The 21,343-nt window shown below is 37.1% G+C and overlaps 1 protein-coding gene across 2 annotated transcripts in view; it reads right to left on the bottom strand.

Moving 5' to 3' along the window:
• LOC134652971 (transducin beta-like protein 2) overlaps nt 1-21,343 on the bottom strand; it is an 83,120-nt gene that overhangs the window by 42,627 nt on the left and 19,150 nt on the right. The gene's annotated exons all lie outside the window — the stretch shown is intronic.

A 21,343-nucleotide genomic window follows, 5' to 3' on the forward strand; every position in this document is an offset into this window, starting at 1 on the left:
ATTTATTAATGACTATTAATTAATTAGCTCATTATGAATTTCGTATTAGCATTAGCATAATGTATTTATTATCCGTGGAATCATTAGTTAACGAAATTTTTTCGTAGCCATTTTGTTTATGAGACTTAACGTAGTACTGAGAAATACGAATTGGAAACAAAAGAGAAGACATTAAGCCGTCTGGTGGAAGGGCGGGCGGAAGGAAGGACGGCGGGCCATTGCCCTGCCCGGCCCGCGTATCTCGTATTAATAACGTCAAGGTAAGTTCAGATACCTAAAGGCTATCATGTCATTCACTTTCAGGCGGTACGTATGTACCGCCTGTACACGAGGTGTATGCCTCGTATGATGAAAAAACAATTACTTAGACATACAGTGACGTTCAATTAAGTCGGTATCATTTCATGCAACCGTCATTTTTATCTTATCACTAATACTGATTTTTAAGAATCATGCCAATTTAATGCTATATTTATTAATCACGTTATCGTATTGATTTGAGTTTGGCTAATAAATCTCTATGTAGAGCTTAAGGTTATTTTAGGTAGGCCGAGGTCAATTTGGGAAATGTTCAATTTCATTTTTCTATCGAGCGACGCGAAATTAATCTAATCATGCTAACTAATGACATTGATCATGGTTACACGATTACATAAAGTTTGTTCGGTAGTAAATACCTAAACACGACGGTTTAAATTAACCATCAAAACTATTAGCTTAGCACCCGTGCATACAAATATGAAATTAGCGTTGCATTCAAAATTATATCCGACCTAACCTAACAGTGCGGCTCCCACACTTTAGTTACGCACTAACTAGCACTAGCCTAATAAGCGCGCGCAAACCGAAACGTTTTACGTTTTTCATCTAATAATCACGCGAAAAACCTCAATGGATTTAGACATGTTAAGACATGATTGAACGTGCCTCCAAGAAAGAAAGCCAAGTGTTGTCGAATGAGCAGTAATGTGCGCTGGGCATGTGTGAGCCGATTGTTTGTATACACAGCGTGTGGGCGCGGCGCTTGGTCGCTGACACCGGCGATAACCTTCAAATCTATGTCAGACAAACGGGATAGAGTCGACGAACGGAATCGCTTCTCTAATTCACGAAGCATTTCTCTTCTGTGAGCGCGCCCCTAGTTCAACTTGAGCCTAAGATCGTAAAAACTGTGAGGTAGCGAAGAGTATTCCTAGACTGGTTTGTTTGTGTAAGCTCGGTAAGCGTGGATGACACGATATAACGCGCTACTGGGAATCAAACGATGCTCGCTGGACGAGTTAGCACCGTAGATTCTGTGAAGAACTTGCTAATGACTAACGGTCTGTGCCCAGCATAACGCACCGTGTAAAGTAGATCGGTGGGTACCTACTTTAAACTTGTTACCAGTCATATTTGAACACCACATTTGACCACATTAGTACAGTGGCTCAGCCCGTATTCGTACACTGTTATCGTTTAACCCAATATTCGATGTCTGGGAGCATTAATCACTTAACGGCGGCCTAAAAAGGATAACTAAAGTCGGTCAACCCAGTCCGTGAGGCCGGTTAATGCAAACGTACATATAACTCGAAATTCGACACTTTTGCCTCCGACCAAACAGACACAACCGGCCGTTGAAAAGAAGACACAGGAAACCGGTTTCCCTGTCAGTGTCAGTACAATATTACGAACGAGAAATCGCGCGATAAAATTGTTCTGATGTGATCATGAACGTGCTATCAGGTAATAGGTATTTAGATTTCAACAAATACACGCTAATATTGTAGGTCAGTTCCTATGATTCAATAAACAATTCGTAGTAAACAATAATTATGATTATGCATTAAAATTGGTTCATTGGTCATGTTTACTCATATAAGTATGAATCAGCCAATTATCATGGGTAATGTTTGCATGATTAATACTTGTAACTATGTCAACTACTCCCATAACATGCGATTAGGCTACTGTTCGAAGAGTAGGTACCCAATAAAACGAATTAATCTTGAATTAATCTTAAAGAGCTTCAGTCGAATCGAAAATAAGCCATGATTTTGGTGAGAGCAACATTATGCTTAATTTACTCGTCAAGAGAAGAATTATGTCTATAAAAATAACCGCCCACTTCTGGTGTCCCACTAAAAATCGCGGTCACTGGGCCAGGGCGAGCGGAGAACACCGGAACTTTAATTTCAACCAGGTACCAATTTCAAGTTCAGAAAGGTCTTGGAATCCAATCATTACTAACAAGAGTTCGGTACAGTATTGATTCAATACTATGTAGTTGTAAACAAAATCTAAGATCCAAACTAATCGTGTTTGACAATGCTTCCATAAGATTGAATTACGCGCATGTAATGCAATCCAACCGCGAAATGTACACAGGATACAACAGTTATAAATTAATGTATTGAAGGATTTGTGAAAACAAAAGGGAAACCGCGCGGAGTCGTAATATCTCGTGACGTAGTGTTTTGGTGAAAGTTGTTCATCATCGGCTCACGGCAGCGGTGACCACCGTCACGACGCGAAGCTCTATGTGGGTCAAGGAGCTCGCGTTGCCAAGCTAAACCTTTTTGCATGAATCACTAATAGATTAAGGGTAAGCGGCAAGTAAATTGAGTAAAATTCCGTGAACGTCAACTTTGGAAAATACAGCTCTTGTAGTGTTGCGTCAGCCGTAACCGAGATCATAATCGAATATTCGAAATAAGATCAGATATAATTTCAGTTGACAAAATAACCATAATTCCGAAACGTTAATCCGTTTAAGCGCTAGACGCGACGAATGATACTAAAATGTGGTCCGCAACTGACACGCATTACGAAACTATCTCGTAAAACTGTCCGAAAATAGTCACTATCAACCCGACAACTGTTGAAGTAACGGTCGACTAAACCAAACAGAACGAGTCCACACTTAAACCGGAAAAATAACGTTTTCGGGGCACGTCCTGAGCCTGCGATACAAGTGATACAACGTCGTGATCTACACGCACGAGTACTACCTGATACGAGACAGGAATATAATTTTAACAATAAAATTTGTCAATTCTATATAGGAAACGCAATAAATTTATGAGTCGATTGAAGTCTGTCGCGTCTGCCAAAACAAGAAATTTAATGTCTAATACTCAAGTAAATTTCGAATAAAAATAATGCAGCAGCGAAATCAGATTCGATATATTAAGAGGTCTGCAGTTTTCCTTTGTTCCATAACATTACCAAAACCGTTTCGGTTCTTCACAACATGTTCCAATTACGTTAGTTAAACAAAGCAAAATAATATTTTTGGAAATAAGGCCACCGTCGTCGGCTGTGTTATGTGTTCTTTGTTCTGCATACGAATAGAGCGTGGTATTTAATGCGATCTCATTTGACATCTCGCCCTAGTTGATGGAACTCGATGTATACTGTTGTTGTACAATGGCCATATTAATTAACCTATTATAATGAATAACATCTATACTAAAATCTCTGTAACATTTAAGACTGCCAACAGGAATGTGACGGTTATAATTACCTGGAAGATGTTCAACGGAAAACATTTTTCGTTAACATATTTGGCAGAATAGGCCAACTGCGCACAATATCTACGTAAAACAATAATATAATATTATATTAGGTTGAAAATAGTCTGCTCTCTCTTTCAACATAGTGTTAATCCCGAATGCAGCAGGGCTACTTAACTGTGCTCTGATGGACGCTTTCTAAGCACTAATTTACTCATCCACTTTTTACAATTGGGTTTAGTTTTTAAAACAATATAAATTAAAAACAAACAATCAGTTTTAATCATACGAGTAAGTTGCAACAGACGTCAACCTATTTGTAATTCACTGATTATACACTATTAAATATATTGTTTCCTATATTGACCGCTTATCATCCCGATATTGCGCAGCAGTAGTGCTCTGCTTGAATCAATTGTTTTAATGAACCTACAACTTGAGCTGGCATATAAACATAATCCAAATCAATGTAATGTTGTAAAATAATAATGAAAGTTTAATTCCTTTAAATTATCTTAACATTACTGCATGTAGGTAAAATGATAACCTTTTAAAGTTATTAATATAGTGTTATCATGACTGAAACTGGTGGAACTAGTTCATTTACGTAGTTGACTTCTGACATACTACAAGATTGCACTTAGACTTATAGGAGGAAACGCGTAGCAAGCGATCTTCGGAGGTCAATAAACTCTATTGATGATTCTGGTCATCTCTATACACGAAGCATTTACGCATGTGTGCTGCTCCTCAATTAATTTGCCGTTGAGATCTATTAACAAGTAATTATTCGTGTTTGCATAAATGACGCGTCTACAAGCTACAATGATTAACATAGAATACCTATTTGTTCGTTAATGTACTTACAAGGACGATGACCGACACGACAAACAGTAAGTCGGTAGTCACTCTAGCAAAAATAAGTAATCGGAACGTATTATCGAGAAGCAGTTACCTCACAAGAAAGACGCCATGTGAACGCCAAATCCAGGGCAGGTAAGCACTGCTAGGATTCACAAAACGTGCTGTATTTATTTGAGGGGTCCTAGTATACTTAAACCCCGTGTCAGATCAAAGGTTAGATTGGTTTGCCTGCAAGCCCAGCGTAGAGTGAATATCCGCTCTCGTCCGATAGCTCTAATACATAAAAAAATCCCACAATCAGAAGAGTGAACTGATGCTAATGAAATGAAGAAGTCCGAATTGGAAGATGATGATAGCGTAATAGGAATAAATACAAGTGACGTAGGTTGGCGTCCCGCCGACCGGGGATTCCGCGTACGATCCCGTGCCCACTCAAATTGCGCATTCGTCCTCCACCTTAACACTCGTTGTTCTAACTACATATTCGTTTATCATTGACTTTCTTTTTAATTCTCAGAAAATATTTCTAGACACGTTAGCACAGTTCTACTTAGGGTTCATATTGTTTGATTTTCCTTTGTTTACGAACGTTTCCAAAGTCATCTATTTATATTTTGAAAATATTTACTTGTTGAAGACAGATAGCGGTTTAGTAATCTAAAATGCGAATAAATTCTAAATAGATCACTGGAGTTGTACAATTATTTTATTGTAAATATACTTTTGAATCAAACATCAGTATTTATAGTCATACTGGTGGTGTTCTAGTTAGCCGTCATAAAACTGATAAATTACACATCAGAACATGAAAGCATACACTAAATGGATACAATCATATATGTAGTATGTTACGCTGTCTAGTTACGTATGTATGACTTGGATGATCAAAGATCCACAACAAATTGTGTAAGTAAGTGTGTATAGGTTGATCATGAAAATTATTATTTTGTGCTCAGACCAGCGTTTCTATTGCCTCACAGTTTAAACCGCTAGTTTTTAAACGGAAACACTTGAATGTAGTGTGTTTTGTATACGAATGTTGGCCAATCCGCCATTCATGTAAAAGGCTGAAGGTCTTACGATTTGAACCTTGAAAAAATCAGCAAGATCGGTAACCGCATGTCAGTCATGTCACATAGAGAGGTTCTAATCGATGTTTGCAAAATCGTTTTGATTTAACAGTTCATGTGATTTTAAAAAAAGTATATGTAGGTAGGTATATCCTAAAGTACGATCGAACGGTAATCGGTATCATTAATATCGGTATCGGAAATCGGAATACGATGCGAAAATCCGCAACTTTTTGTAACATTTATGCAAAGATATCCGAGTTTAAAAACGTAAAATTGAAACATTATTGATGTTGTGTGTATAGGTAAATCAGGACATGATTATTAGATTGCTTATGTTATAACGAGAAAAAAATATACGGCAAAAAATCATGCAATGGAGCTAATTAGCGTGGACAAGTTCTATGAAAGCGTCTGTAATAAATAAAATCTTTCAATACCAAGCCTCATAGCAATCGGTTTCTGTCAAACAAGTTAGCATCCTGATGACTAGCCACGGACACAAGGGCACGATTACTTCAAAACAGACCAAAAACTCTACAAACAAATGTAAACCCTACATATGATTCTTTATTTTGTGCAATGTACAAACGACAAAAGCAAGGTCTAACGTTGATTTGACGGTACACAAAGGAACGTTTCACAACGACCAAGTGGTGTCAAAATTATCAGCCAATTATTACAATTATTAACTCCTTCACACTGATGTCCGTTTCAAATTGCCACGTACATTTTATTCAATTGTGTATGGAATCCTTCAACTTTGCTCGGCAGTGGCGCCGCTATTCAACACGAATGATTCACGCATGATTTAGGTTTGACATTGTTAAATTGCTAGTTATACACGATTTTGTTTTAAAAAGGTACAGACGCAAGGAGAAACCGTGAGGGTCCTTTTTGCGCTCTCTGTCTGCGTGGACTTCGCTTTCAGGTTTATGAGAATACAATGTAATAGAAATCTGTCAATATGTACCTATGTGTTAAGATTGCAGGACGGTCATTGTCATCGCAAGACCGGTCGCCAAGAAAACCCCTGGGAAAGGGCTTTTCCAGCAGTGAACGTGTATAGACTATGATTAGGTATAATTACCGTTTAACATGATGATATTTCCGTTCCTAATGACTGACTTGTGTTCTTACATTTTTCTTTACTTCTTTAGAATCGTTTTTTTAGTCATAACATAACACGATTGGTATTATTGTATAGCCATAGTAATTGTTAGCTGACTTTAATCTCAAAATGGCTGAATTAATTTTAAAAGTAGGCCGCAGATTCGGAAGTGACAACCGAATTTAAAAACATTTAGCGGCAGTTAGGCGGAAATAACGGAATTATAGCGGCTTTTGTTTTCAAAAATTCATGAACACGTTACAATGGCTTCACAGTTTTAAAATAACTGTGGCTATAGTATCACTACGTCTCCAAATATATCACTCAAATGCGAAAGTAAACTTTAATTTACCCTGGAAATCATTTACCTACAGGACAAAATCCTATTAAACAAATTTAGGACACATCGTGTTGTAGTAACTTTTATACAAAATGTGTTAATTTTGTTTTTCAGTGCAAGTACAAGTACATAGGTAGTTCTTCTGAGATTGCGCATTGCACTACTTATGTTTGCTTATTTGCAATACCAATACGTGTGTCGTTTCTCACAGAACAACGCAAACTGTCGCCATCCTGAGCCTGCATTTCTATAGCTAACAGAGAACATATCTTAATTTAACCAGTATATTTGATCTCCGATAACGCATAGTCACAAAGAATCATGAGGACATTTATATTGTATGGTTTGAGGCAAGAGCTCTGTAACTCACGGGAAGATAGGGCCTGCAACATCTTTCTACTACGCCATTGTTCTTAGGCTTAGTGTTTTGAAATAATGCAGAGACTCCGTCCTATAGGATGTTCCGGACGCATACAGAGCGCAAGCGAGTTATATCACGTACAGAATGTCATGCTGTCCAACAAATTTACCTGGGAGATCCACTAAGGCTGTCGGGCTTAGGCGTGGCCGATTTTTAGAAAAGTTACCCTAGCACAGCTTTATTAACGCTTGCCGTGCTGTGGTCGGTTTCAGGGACACGACACGATGTATATTTGTTATAGATCTCTAGGTTTTATAATGGTGATCACTATTCACCTGCGCTCGCTAAGCAATGAGAATGCCTACAAGTCCTATTGTTCACAAGTGAACGCTCAATTTGGGTAAAGATAAAGTAATTTGAACGTTTCCGCGTTAGAAAGCTGTGAGCTGTAACGACGTGAACTTGAACGCTCAAGGATTTCGCAACCGTGTCGGATTTGAACCCAATGGCTGAACTACCGTGTTGCTAACTAATTATTTACTTTTTAAACGCCAGTATTTTTTGATAAAGTAACCAACGGTCCGCGGAAGAAATTACGGTCGATTTTTTCAACTTGAGTTTTAGCCATATTTGAACTGACATTCTAAAAATCTATTTTTTTATTTTTCAAATTAGCCTTACGTTTATATATATTCTAGTTGATGTCAATGATGTCCTTTAGTACTATACCTATTTAGATTATGTTAGTCCCCTAAATGTTTTTTTTTTATAAAAATACATAGCTAGTTGTCGATAAACAGAAAGAACTGAAGGTCAAATTAACCAAAATAAACATAACTAAATAACGAAAAGTATCATTGTAAACACGAAAGACTACAGCGCTATTACTCCAACAATGATAAATTCATGAATAAATAAATAAACGATCGAATATAATAACTCCATAATTCTCGACTCTACGCATACACAAGCTTTATTTTGGGACAATCACATATATCAATAAAATAACTTAATTAAACCTTAATAATACCGCCACCGTTGTTATTAAGCGAGACATGGCATGGGTTAATCATACATTAAACGAATATGACAATAAATAGTTATATTATCTGTCATGTGCATTTTCGATGGTCCAAAAGATAAATAATTAGTAGAAAAATAACTTAATAGTCAAAATATTGACACACCCCGACATAGGTAAGTAATAAAACTATTAATAATTACGCATACTAATATGAATGCAATAAAATTAGCAAATAACAATAAACATATAGGCAGTGTCCTACCCGCTTCCGTGTATTAATAAAATAATGGACTTAATTTAATAAATATAGCAGTGGTATTCGATAATAATTGATGATAGAAAAGGTCAAAATATTTAAAAAAACAGTTACTTATATAAGTTTTCGGTAAGCAAGTCCGCGTATTATAGGTACGTAGAAAAAAATATAAGACCTGTACGGCTACCATCAGTTTGGCACTGACATAAACGCCATCGAGAACGTAATTTACTGTCTATAGATCTCGCTCGTACTCGCATATAAGTGCAAACGAGATGTACAGAAAGTAAATTACGTTCTCGATAGCGTATATGCCAGTTTTGACTAATGGTACGGGCTCAAAAAACAAGTAAGTAAAACATGCAAATCATAACTCATGAATAAATTTTACATTAAATTGTTTTTGTAACGTTTTCTTATAAGCAGGAAATAAAACAATACGAGTTGATGAGGCCAAAGTCACTAGGGTTATTGAACCTTTTTTTGAGTCAATAGACTATTAATTTTCGTGACCTCCATAATTTTATTATTTTCATGAAAAACAAAAAAATATTCAACCGAATTGAGCTCATAATTTTGAAATATCGTACTTTACACACGTATACTTTTTTCGTACTTTTAAACGCATTCCATACCCCTTCATATCTCACCTTTAATGGCTCCTCTACACGATGGGCCAACGCCGGCCACTCCAAGGGACGCAGCCATGCGGTAGAATGAGATAGCAATATCACTTGCTCCCTCTAACGCATAAATGCGTCCCTTGGAGTGGCCGGCGTTGGCCCATCGTGTAGAGGAGCCATAAGAGACATATGTTACTTGGAAATCTAACGTTTTTCCGTATAAAGATGCTGTTATATTAAACAAGAGCCGATAATACAAGGAACTCTAAAAGTACAATAGCTGTATAATGCCGTGTTTTATGTAAACGGCGCCGAAGGTCGCTCGGTGCCTTCCGCGCCACCAGACCTTCGGGTGACGAGGGAGACAGAGACCGTGACGTTTATGTCTTCCTGGTACCAATTCTAATGCCCTTGGTGCAATAACTTAGCACTTAAGAGCCAACAGGAGCTAAGATTTAAATATTTTAGGTAAATATACCCGTCTCGCTAACGGAAGCGGCTCCTAAAACTAGTGCGATAAGGACAAGGCGAAAAATCCTGCGTAAAAATATCAAAAATCGAGGTTTCGTACTCGACTGTTTCCTCCTCCAAAACTTAAATAATCGTAACTAAATTTGGAAATCTAAATGATTATGACATTATCTGTGTCGGACCGTTTTGCTTTTTTGACTAATTGATGTCAGTTTTGAATAGCACGCCTCTCATTGCGGCATAGTCAATTAGGCCATTTTGGCAATTTTTGAAGGGCTCTAGCGCCTTAAAAAACAAAAATATCAAAAAAAGCAAAACGGTCCGACACAGATATTGACAATATTAATCTGTGTTGAAAAAATCATTGCTCTAGCTTCAAAACCCACGGAGGAAACAGTCGAGTACGTTTGTATGGAGAAATGACCACTCCTGTTGGCTCTTAACTCTGAAAGTACAGTACCAGCCAAAAATTACCTTCGAGTAGTTTTTATTAACAGACTTTAAAAAATGGAGGTTATTTTTCCTAAGAGATTCTTGTTTGACTGACCAAGATTTAGTCTTGTATAAACGAGTAAAACTTAACTGTATACTATTAGGGTTGTTTTTAGTGCATTTAGCGCACAAATATATATTCAATAATTAAGATAAATATAAAATAAATAAAAAGTGTATAATAAATAATATAATGTATCCGGTAAAGCAACGCCATCTCTAAGAAAACGTTGCAAACAACATGCAATTCGGTCTGCGACGGCGAGCGCCGAGTTCAGATAACCGAGAGGAATCATAGATGGCGCGCGGAGTACCTATAATGTTCAATTTGTTCAAGCTGACTACTTGCAGTTAATGTAATTAACTGTAAATTGTAAATGCGGCATTTTTTTCTAAAAAATCCTTTAGTAAGCAGAATTCTAAGTAGCAATTTTTTTTGGTTTGATTAAATAACTGGTTTTTTTATTAAAGTAAATTATTGGTAGGTATCTGGGATCGTCCGTCTGAAAGGCATTTGCTTTTCGCTGCAATTTTATTCATCATCATCATCTTCCTCGCGTTGTCCCGGCATTTTTGCCACGGCTCATGGGAGTCTGGAGTCCGCTTGGCAACTGATCCCAGGAATTGGCGTGGGCACTAGTTTTTACGAAAGCGACTGCCATACTGCCATCTGACCTTCCAACCCAGAGCGTAAACTAGGCCCTTTTTGGGATTAGTCCGGTTTCCTTACGATGTTTTCCTTCACCGAAAAGCGACTGGTAAATATCAAATGATATTTCGTACATAAGTTCCGAAAAACTCATTGGTAAGAGCCGGGGTTCTAACCCGCGACCTCCGGATTGCAAGTCGCACGCTCTTACCGCTAGGCCACCAGCGCTTTATTATGAGTATTTTAAAGATATAATTAAAATTAATTTGAAATGAACGTACAACGTAATAGTTTAAAACCACGTGTTTCATTTGGCGCCTAAGTGCGCTGTGCGATTAAACCACACAAGACGCGTAAATAAACAAATGTATGGACACCACGTGGAGCGAAAGAATGCGCAATAATTATGAATTACTCACAATACATGTGACTCGACTGCGCTTCGTGTCTAGTGTAACTTAAGATCAAGATCTATAAAAACTTTAGTCACCGGCGATCAAAATTATGCTGGTTTTATGAACAGCGATGCGCGTTGGTGCTATAAATTATTGCAGCGAGTGGATATGACGTCTATTGCTCATATATATCGATTTAGAATATAATAACAATAACACAAATTGAATGAAATGGAGCGTGCAGTAAGTGTTCATTTCGTTATTGCGTACCAATCTTGCTTTCATCGGAAACTACACATAAGCATTACTACGACTACGAGTAAGTGGGCATAGCTAATCGGAAGTAAGTATATGTATACAGGTGGTAATCAAAATAGAGCACCTACTGGGCTATTCAAAGCGCTAACCTAGCGATAGTAGCAATTCGCCTCACGCTAACCAGAGTAACATGTCACCTTAAAATGATTAGCAAGAATAATGGCAGCGGAGACTGGCTAAACAAGTGAACAGCTATAATAACAGTCACCCTCTGGCGCCATCCTCATTAGGACGGTGCCTTTGCCTTGCCTTTCACATTCCCAATAGGCAACTCGCTGTAGAATATTGAAAATACGAAAAAATCGGGTCAATTATTGTGGTACTTCCAAATGTATTAAAATTAGCAAAATCTCCATAAAGGACGTGGATTCATCATAACATTACGAGTCCCTGACATTGTTTTGTTTATTCAGAATAGCTGAAATTACAGTTTAAGGGGTCCACAGATTAACAGTCCGCCGGACGATATCGGCCTGTCAGTTAGAACAAAAAGTTGACAGTTCCGAACAAGTGACAGGCCGATATCGTCCGGCGGACTGTTAATCTGTGGGCTCCTTTAGGACACTGCCCTATTTTTATTTTTATGATGATCTTTAGCCGTTTTTTAGCCGTGTGGTGGCCGGCTTTAGAATAGCGCCAACCCTCACATAGGATAAGGGTGTCGTACGAGGCGACTAAGTCCACAAACGAAGCAAGAAGGTATTTCGTTACAGGGGAGATGGTCGTCCTCTTAGCATTGGTTTGCGATCCATCTAGGAGAAGGATACTCCAAATAAAACCCGGAATGGAGTTTCCGTAAGGCGCGAGTAGGGTCCAACCTGAAATAAGCGGCAGATTCCTGCAGCTGACCTGTCTCCACACGTATTGGCTCGCCTTTCCTGTGGGATAAGACAGTGAAGCCGAGAGGGTAATGCAGGTGCTGGGCATCCCTGCGTTTCCTTAATTTCGTCCCAGGCGGTGTAATAGGATATTTCTCCGGTTTTACGCCATAAATCGTCTGCATTAGACGCTAAGGCCAATGATGATCTTTATATTACGTAGCTCATGTGCAATTGGTACGGTGCCTACTTAACGTACCGTACGGAACTGATTTAAAACGTGTTTACTTAACGTAATTACGTACGAATAAAACGTAATAACGTAACCTAACGCGCAATGTGGTTGGATGTAAACATTAAGTGATAATACATTGGTTTGACGATGTGGAAACTGCCTAAATGAGAAGAAACAAGGTAAACAATATTGAATTAAATGATGTAATAGTTGTAAGAAATTTCACGTATTGGTTGGTTAAAAATAAAAGGTTAATTGTCTTTTTGTGGGGCAACGACTTGCCTCATCAAGCTGTAGCATGATCTACTTTACAAACCAGAAAAACTACTTATATAATATAATAGGTAAAATATGTAGTAAGTACTAAGATTACGAATTGTACTTAATCATGCTAAAATAGCCAATAACATTTAGGAAATCGCGGAGATAGGTGCATACAAGTAATAAAAACTTGGGTAGACATAAATTGACCTCTTGTCTTCTCTGTGTATGATAACATTGTTAACGATCCTGACCGATTTTTTAATCATTTGTTTGCATTTTTAGGGTTCTGTAGCCAAATGGCAAAAAACGGAACCCTTATAGATTCGTCATGTCTGACGTCTGTCCGTCTGTCTGTCCGTCCGTATGTCACAGCCACTTTTCTCCGAAACTATAAGAACTATACGTTTGAAACTTGGTAAGTAGATGTATTCTGTAAACCGCATTAAGATTTTCACACAAAAATAGAAAAAAAACATAAAATTTTTGGGGTTCCCCATACTTCGAACTGAAACTCAAAAATTTTTTTTTCATCAATACGTGTGGGGTATCTATGAATAGGTCTTCAAAAATGATATTGAGGTTTCTAATATCATTTTTTTCTAAACTGAATAGTTTGCGCGAGAGACACTTCCAAAGTGGTAAAATGTGTCCCCCCCCCCTGTAACTTCTAAAATAAGAGAATGATAAAACTAAAAAAAATATATGATGTACATTACCATGTAAACTTCCACCGAAAATTGGTTTGAACGAGATCTAGTAAGTAGTTTTTTTTATACGTCATAAATCGCCTAAATACGGAACCCTTCATGGGCGAGTCCGACTCGCACTTGGCCGCTTTTTTAAAGAACGATATTTTTTGCTCTACCCAACACAACCGAGGTTAGAACCCACGATTTTTGAACACCACACACACACATATGAAAAGGCACACATAATAGGCTTTTTTAACCCCGGAAATAATGTTTTAAGGGTACCTATGAATTTCAGGGTGGTATGATTAATTTGTACGGGACTATGTTTAACGGTGTCTACGCGGATGGAGTCATCAATGTCATGGACATAGACTAGTGTAATTTAAATAGTAATTTATACGAAACTAAACCGAAATGACTAAGATGAATAAATCTAGCAGACGTTCTGCAGTGGCGTCCAAACAGTTACCTGATTACCATAAAAAGGCTATAATTCGGATCAAAACCTGTGACTAGGTGTCAAGGAACTAATAAGTTACAGATTCTTTGGCGACACCCACTAAACAGCAAAATTCGGAGGTCGATGTCTTTAAATGCTATTGAACTCTGCGTCTCAAAGTCAAACACCGAGGTTGGTTGAATGTTATTATTATTTATTGAATTGCGTATTTGAGATCCACGCTACTTTAATTATGGAGGAAATAATAGTGATAATTGCTTGTATAATCAAAACATCTTTTTATGAATATCTTTTTAGGAGGTACAAAAAATAGATTTTATAGTGATACCTATTTACTTTTAAAAAGATCGGCAATATTATGCTTAAATTGCGCGGCTCACGGATTCTTTATGTACAAATCAATTCATTTTGAACTGGCTTGGAACTTAAACTTATGTCACGGAAATAACTATATAAGGGCAAAATCCTCTCCATGACTAGGTCTCTAAACCAAGCAACTCTCTTTCCAGCGAGAGCGGTAGTTAGTAACTATTACGAAAAGTTCATAGGCCCTTAATACGTAGTTATTACGGGCAACGCAGACAAAATGTATGTTGTTGGATATAACAGGCACAACACTCGTGTACCGCAGGCTTCCGATGCACTAATGGTGAAAGTAGACTGGCCCGTTCAGTGCGTAGCGCACATTTCACCCGAAGCGAGCTTTCCAACGTGCCCGCGGTTACAGCCACTCGCTAAATTCTTACTCAAACAAACAAGCGACAAACGGCTGGAGCCAGAAAACTAGAAAATGAGCAAGGTTTTCTCGGGATTTTCTAAAGGCAATTATGCAATACGCTTTTACCGCTCAACAAACGTAAAACCACGTTTGACACTTATCGTGGGTCTTTATCCTGGCATTTCTGGCTCATACCAAATTTTCGTAGAACTTTTAGGGTAAGTTGATAGGAAGTAACGCTGAAATTTTCCCCTCTTGGTTACAGGTAAAAAATAGTGTATATGTATACGTCAATCTTAGAATCAGGATACAAAGTGAAAAGCGCATGCGAAAAAGATAAGGTGGTATAAAATTGATTTAGGATTTCAAAAAAACACGCCCATTTTAAATAAACAAAATGCAATTCTTGACGAAAGGTACGTCACGTATCGTTATGTCACTGATATAATTTGATAATGATAACCGATAAGCTTAATTATGTCACAATATGATAACTGAATCACTACTCTGATTAATTATACGACACGGTTGAGTAACCTTATATGAAAACGGAAATCAATCAGATATCAGTTGGAAAAAAAGCGCTTAACTGTTTGCATAATATTGAGCAACATTGTCGTCAGAATGATATACCTATTATTAGACAAATCAGAAGAAGTATCGTTACAAAGTTATATCACTCCTATGATAACTGAAACAAGCCTTATCAATGTGTTTATTAATACCATGCACTTACATAACAAAGCCCATGATTTTGGCTTTTATTGTATGTAAATCATTATAGTAGATTGATAACCAAGGGATGAAAGGCACTGATTTCTGCCGAGGTATAGTTTGGCGCTCGAACGCAGTGAGAGCGCTAATAGTCCGAGGCTGAAATAATGCCTTTCACCCGAGTTAAACACTACTTTTCATTTCGAATACGAGGAAAATAAAATGCATGTGTTTTTTTTAAACATGAGAAAGTATAAATTTTTATAGCAAATCTTGAGGGTACCTACTTTCAATTAACAATTTAGGCAAAAGTATCGTTAATTATGGAACGGCGAGTTAAATATCAGAATGAAAATTGTATAGCAAATCCATTTAAACCCAAATTTCAATTGCTTATCGTAAAAAAAATCATATATGTAGTCGTACTTAGAACGTAAAATGCTCTAGTGCAGAAACGTATCATTTTCTGCACACCTTTTAGAACAACAATGACCCTCTTTCAGAGCATGAGAAATGAAAAATTGATTTTCTTGTGAACTCTCTCCGTCAAAAGATCCTGATTATTAAATTTAGCTTTTAGTGGTTCACCGCTAAGTTGCGATTTTTATTTGCACTACAGATTGTGAATGCAGTGAACTAAGAAAGTGCGCGTGAGACAACTTTCGCGACCGAATTCGAGAGAAAGTAGTCCGGGCCGTGCGCGGCGCATACATTATATCACTTTATCCAATGTCTTTGGATTATATCACAACCGACTCTGTGAAAAAGATTCCGCGTTTTACTCTTATGAAACTGTCGGGCCATTTATGGTCAGTTTTATTCCCGTTTTGTTGCAAATTGTTATGCGGCGTTACATAATTATGTTATTTTGGAAGATCCTTTCAATTATGAAACAGTCTACATAGGCTACGGTAACTGCTTACCATCAGGCGGGCCGTATGCTTGTTCGCCACCGACTTGGTATTAAAAATACTTTTGTTGACAATGTAAAAACAGTTATAAATCAAACCGTCATCATCATCACCCGCTTTTCCGACATAGTGTCTGTTTAAAAATAACAAGTTGCAATTGCTACGCTTTCGTAACGTAACGTTTGTTGCCAAGCGGAACTGTTTAAAAGTCCACCTCCGCTCCGCCAAGAAAATCTTTTATTTAAGTAACTCCTTTCGCTTTCAGCTGGCACTGGCAGCATCCGCGGAAACGGGCGGTCGGGAAGAATTAGCGGCCGTGTGTTAAATGCCGCCTATTTGCACAAACAATGGAAGGTCGAGCTATGGCTGATTGGCCGCGCATAAGAGTTTGTGCGGAAAGAGAAGAGCCGTGGAATGTATGGAGCTCAATACATTCCACGATTCTTCTCTTTTCAAACAGACTCTACTAATGAATAAAACTAATCGGGATGGGCATTGCCGAAAATTCATCGATTAGAACAAAAATCGCTCTTTTAATTTACATTCTAAGCGTTTTGTTCCTAAATTTGTTGAATGTAGCTTTGGATTACTTAAGAGTACTTACTTATTTCCGTGTGTCGGACACGCCTTCAAAGTTTTGTTTAGATTTCTTCTTTAATACATATAACATATAGTATGTTATAATACTGGCACGATATAATAAGAATGTATTTGAACTGTTGGCGACTCTATATGACTCTTATTACAATGACTAAGTAATGTCCATATTTAGATTGTTGTTAGTTTTTGAATCTAAATTTTCCTGTTTCCATGTTAAGTTCCAGATGTACACGTGCCAGATTTTCTCGTTTGTCGTATTCATAAAAGGCACCTAGTTCACGACACTTGATATAAAAATGAAATATTAGGTACCTACATATAATATTCGGCACGTGTTATAACACACAGTACACAGTATCTGTTTAGTGCTAAGTAACAATTTTGACGTGTTAACGTCTTATAAATCGATGAACACCGGTAGCATGCACGAAGAAGTGTCACGTTGTGGACAGATCTCCATGGTAACGTTGTGGACAGATCTCCATGTTAACGTATAAAAGTATGCAATTTTTCATTAATGTTTTCTTATGACGTTATCACGCAAAATTATCGTCCGTAAACCGACTTTACAGACAACCATATTTTTATCGCATCATCGGCTCGCGAAATTAGGCCGCGTGCTCATCTCCTTGAATCTCCGGAGTTATCGAGTCCGGAAGACAAACGTCGACACTTGTGTCACACACATGACGAGTGACGCAGTTGTAACGAGTTTATCACGCCAGTGTTTTGCCTAAATACGACAATCGCACATCTATGCCGGTTACGGATTTAGAGCAGATTGTCACAAAGATGATTATCAATACATATTATAAAACAAAGCCCCCTGCCGCGTATGTCTGTCTGTATGTTCGCGATAAACTCAAAAACTACTGTACGGATTTTTATGCGGTTTTCACCTATTGATAGAGTGATTCTTGAAGAAGGTTTTGGTGTATAATTTGTAAAGCTTTTATGTAAATTCGTTGAACTACACGTGCGAAGCCGGGGCGGGTCGCTAGTATATATATATTTATTTGTATTACGTATGTTTGTTTTGTATGCGTGGCTATTTCTGTGGCACGGCATAAAGCTCAAACGGATTGACAGACGTGTGAGATGTCGTTAGATTCGTCACAGTTATAAATGAGATAAGATGCAAGGTTTTAAAATTATTTTTCTTCGCTAATTTCCCACCGATCGGTACGTTGTATGGTAAAACCTGTCAAAGAATTAGACAACAGATATCGATCGCATTACATTAGCAACCGTAATCTCAGTCTAGTCAAGATAAAATATAATATATCGCAACAGGATGTGCAAAATGTAGCTAAATTTAAAATCTTGTTACCAAACTTATCTTCGTTAACAAGTCATTCAGGCTCATGAATATTATTACGATGACGCGTACGCAAGTACAGAACCTTACTGCAACTGACCTTACGGGGCGCCGTCAATCGTCATCGCTGATCTCATTTTGACTTTGTATGGGTGTATTTACAGAACGCCTTTTTAAAACGCCTACGGCCTAGCTAATTTCTGAACTTTATCAGTGGCGGCGCGTCAAACATATCCATAGGCAAGCCGGGGCTAATTTGGCTTCGGCTTACATAATATTTGCTTTATAACTTTACTCAAACGTCCAAAAACAGGCAAGCCGGTGGGAATCGGCTTTTATGGACGCGCCGCCACTGGTAGATATAGAAAGTATTTATTTGATGAGAAACTGAACATATTTTGACGTTAATGTTATTCATATAAAGGTTTGATATCAGTCCTGCACAAACATGAAAAAGCACAAACATTTTCAGAGCTGTAAAACAATAGGAATTACTATTATTTCAGCTGTATAAAGACTACAAAACATGTAGAACGGTAAGGCAAGGAATAGTATAATGGTATTTTCCGTATCATAATCGTAACTTTATGCCATGTAATTGTGTAAAGTTCCTATTGCGGATCTTATCAAGCTTTCCATATAACCGATAAAGATGCTTATCTTCGTCCTCCTTCTATAATGACTAAGCGTACGAACACATCCTGTGATTCAATTTAGCTGTTCATTTTCAAATGCTGAATCTGTTTTATCATATTCTTATATCTCAAGAGATTGTACCATAATTTTGATATCTATTAAGAGGCCTTATTCCTTAGGGTAAGCTACCTAGCTTACCCTCTTTCTGTCTTCGTATTTTTAAGTGTACAAAGTCTACTTACAATTACTATAGTTACCTTTTTACTTTATTTAATTAAAACCATTAAATTTTTTTTTAAGATGTCGTGCAAAAAGATCAAGCCGCCTTGACAATCAATCTCTTTTGACTCCTAAACTTTTAACTACTTTATAAAGTTCATGTACATATTATATTTATATTAAAAATGGAATATAATACGTTATAAATAAATAAACATCCATCCGTCGTATTATTTATCCTTTTCATAGTAAATGAGTCAATTTTTTAGTTTTAATTCATGTTCAGAGTTGTGTGTGAACGATGAATGAGTAATGTAATATAATTATCATATAAGCAGGAAATACAGTCATCGCACCCGAACCTAGAAGTCTTACATCATAACGTGATACCATTAGTCAAATATTGATCACCATAGTTTATTTTATTGAAAACTCAATACATTTTGTATCAGTGTGACGTTTATACTTTTTTCCAAACTATGTTAAAAGAAGTGACTAAGACATTAATTTTTATTTATATAGTACCTATCAATAATTTAATATTTAAGTCACTTAAGTAACAAGTGCGAGCACATTTTTATTTTAAAACTGTACTGTTCAATAATTAGTAATTACCGAAGTCAATTGATAATTAAATTAAGCAGAAGCTGAGCGACAAAGGTTACAATGTTGATCTTGTGTGGATCCGGATTTGAGCTCGTTTTTTAGGGTTCCGTACCTCAAAAGGAAAAAACGGAACCCTTATAGGATCACTCGTGCGTCGTCTGTCTGTCCGACCATTCCCCCCGCCCCCCTTTATCTCCGAAACTACTGGGTCTAAAATTTTAAAAATAATACACAAAATAGTTCTTTGCCTATATGACAGGAAAACTTATTAGAAATGTGCAATCAAGCGTGAGTCGGACTTAATGTACGGAACCCTCGGAACAAGAGTCCGACTCGCACTTGCCCGGTTTTTTATAGTTTAAGCCCTTCCAATAAAACCAAACATGTACAAATTGTATATATTTCTGGCTAGAATTATGCATTCAGGAATTGCTAAAGTATTAGGTAAACACTAATTTTAATCACATACATTGTTCAATTTAATATGAGGAATATATGTAATATGAGTACATATTATAAGTTTTGTGTTCAAATATTTTAACTTATTATTAAATGATGAGGTTTAAGATAGAAGACTTTTAATTTTAATACTTTCGGTTTATAGATATTTTATATATAGTTAGATAGATAGGTTATAGATATTTATAGATATAAGATCAAAAATACACGTCGGCGGAGAATTCCAAGTACCTATTAGCTGATCGCAAAATTATCCTTGAATGCGTGTGGTTCGTAATGATCTTAAAATAGGCATTTCGTATGAATCATAGAGCCAGCTAAGAAAGGGAGCATACAACCGCTTCTCCGTAACAACAGCTTTAATTGTATTCTAGAACACATTTATAATACTTATTTTGTAAGTTTCAATTAACTATTCGTTAAAGTAAATACGTAATCTGCCGTATCTTATCTGCTAGCTAGGAAGTATAATTAATACGTGTTTTATCTTAACGAATTCCACGATAACCATTAACTTAGGCGCCTCTTTGAAGACACTGCTCAATAAAATGTATTTATATTACTTGATTAAAATTGCAGCTACATTTAATTTGTTTGCTACCTAATGTAAACATTGGTAAATTCTCAACCGCTTTTAGTCTTGAATGTTGTGTCACTTCGCACGTTTTTTATTGCATAAGTGCTAAATAAATGAAAACATTTCATGCTTCAAAGTCTGACAGATACAGCCTTGTTTCATCTCGGTAGGTACTTCGACAACTAGAGATGATACTTCGCAAGGATGTCAAGGCAATCGCCCAGTTCTGGTGTGCCGTTAAAGATGGGTTGATTTGCGATTAAAATAATGGTTTTATGCATTCATTAAGCACTCGAAGTTTAATAATTAATATAAATACAACGAAATCGTAAATTGCATCACGCTTAAGCCTATTTTAGACAGACGTCATGGAAAGAGAGGCATTTATCGTCGATTTATTGCATACCAAGTCCAGATTTTGACTTGCTTAATAAGGCTTAAGATGCTGCGTTTCAACCTCGATTTGCGCATTCGTAAGTTTTTCCTCTATTTAATTAAAGACGAATAAAACTGTCGCCAGTATCCTAGCGTCAACAAATTCTATGCATGCAGAGGTCGCTACACGGCTTGGCCAACGGCACATAACCATAAAATTTTATGATCCATTGTATGATGTACTGCCGCCGTACTTCTACAGATAATAAG

The sequence above is a fragment of the Cydia amplana genome, chromosome 12 (genome assembly GCF_948474715.1).
Source record: "Cydia amplana chromosome 12, ilCydAmpl1.1, whole genome shotgun sequence".
Classification (NCBI taxonomy): Eukaryota; Metazoa; Arthropoda; class Insecta; order Lepidoptera; family Tortricidae; genus Cydia; species Cydia amplana.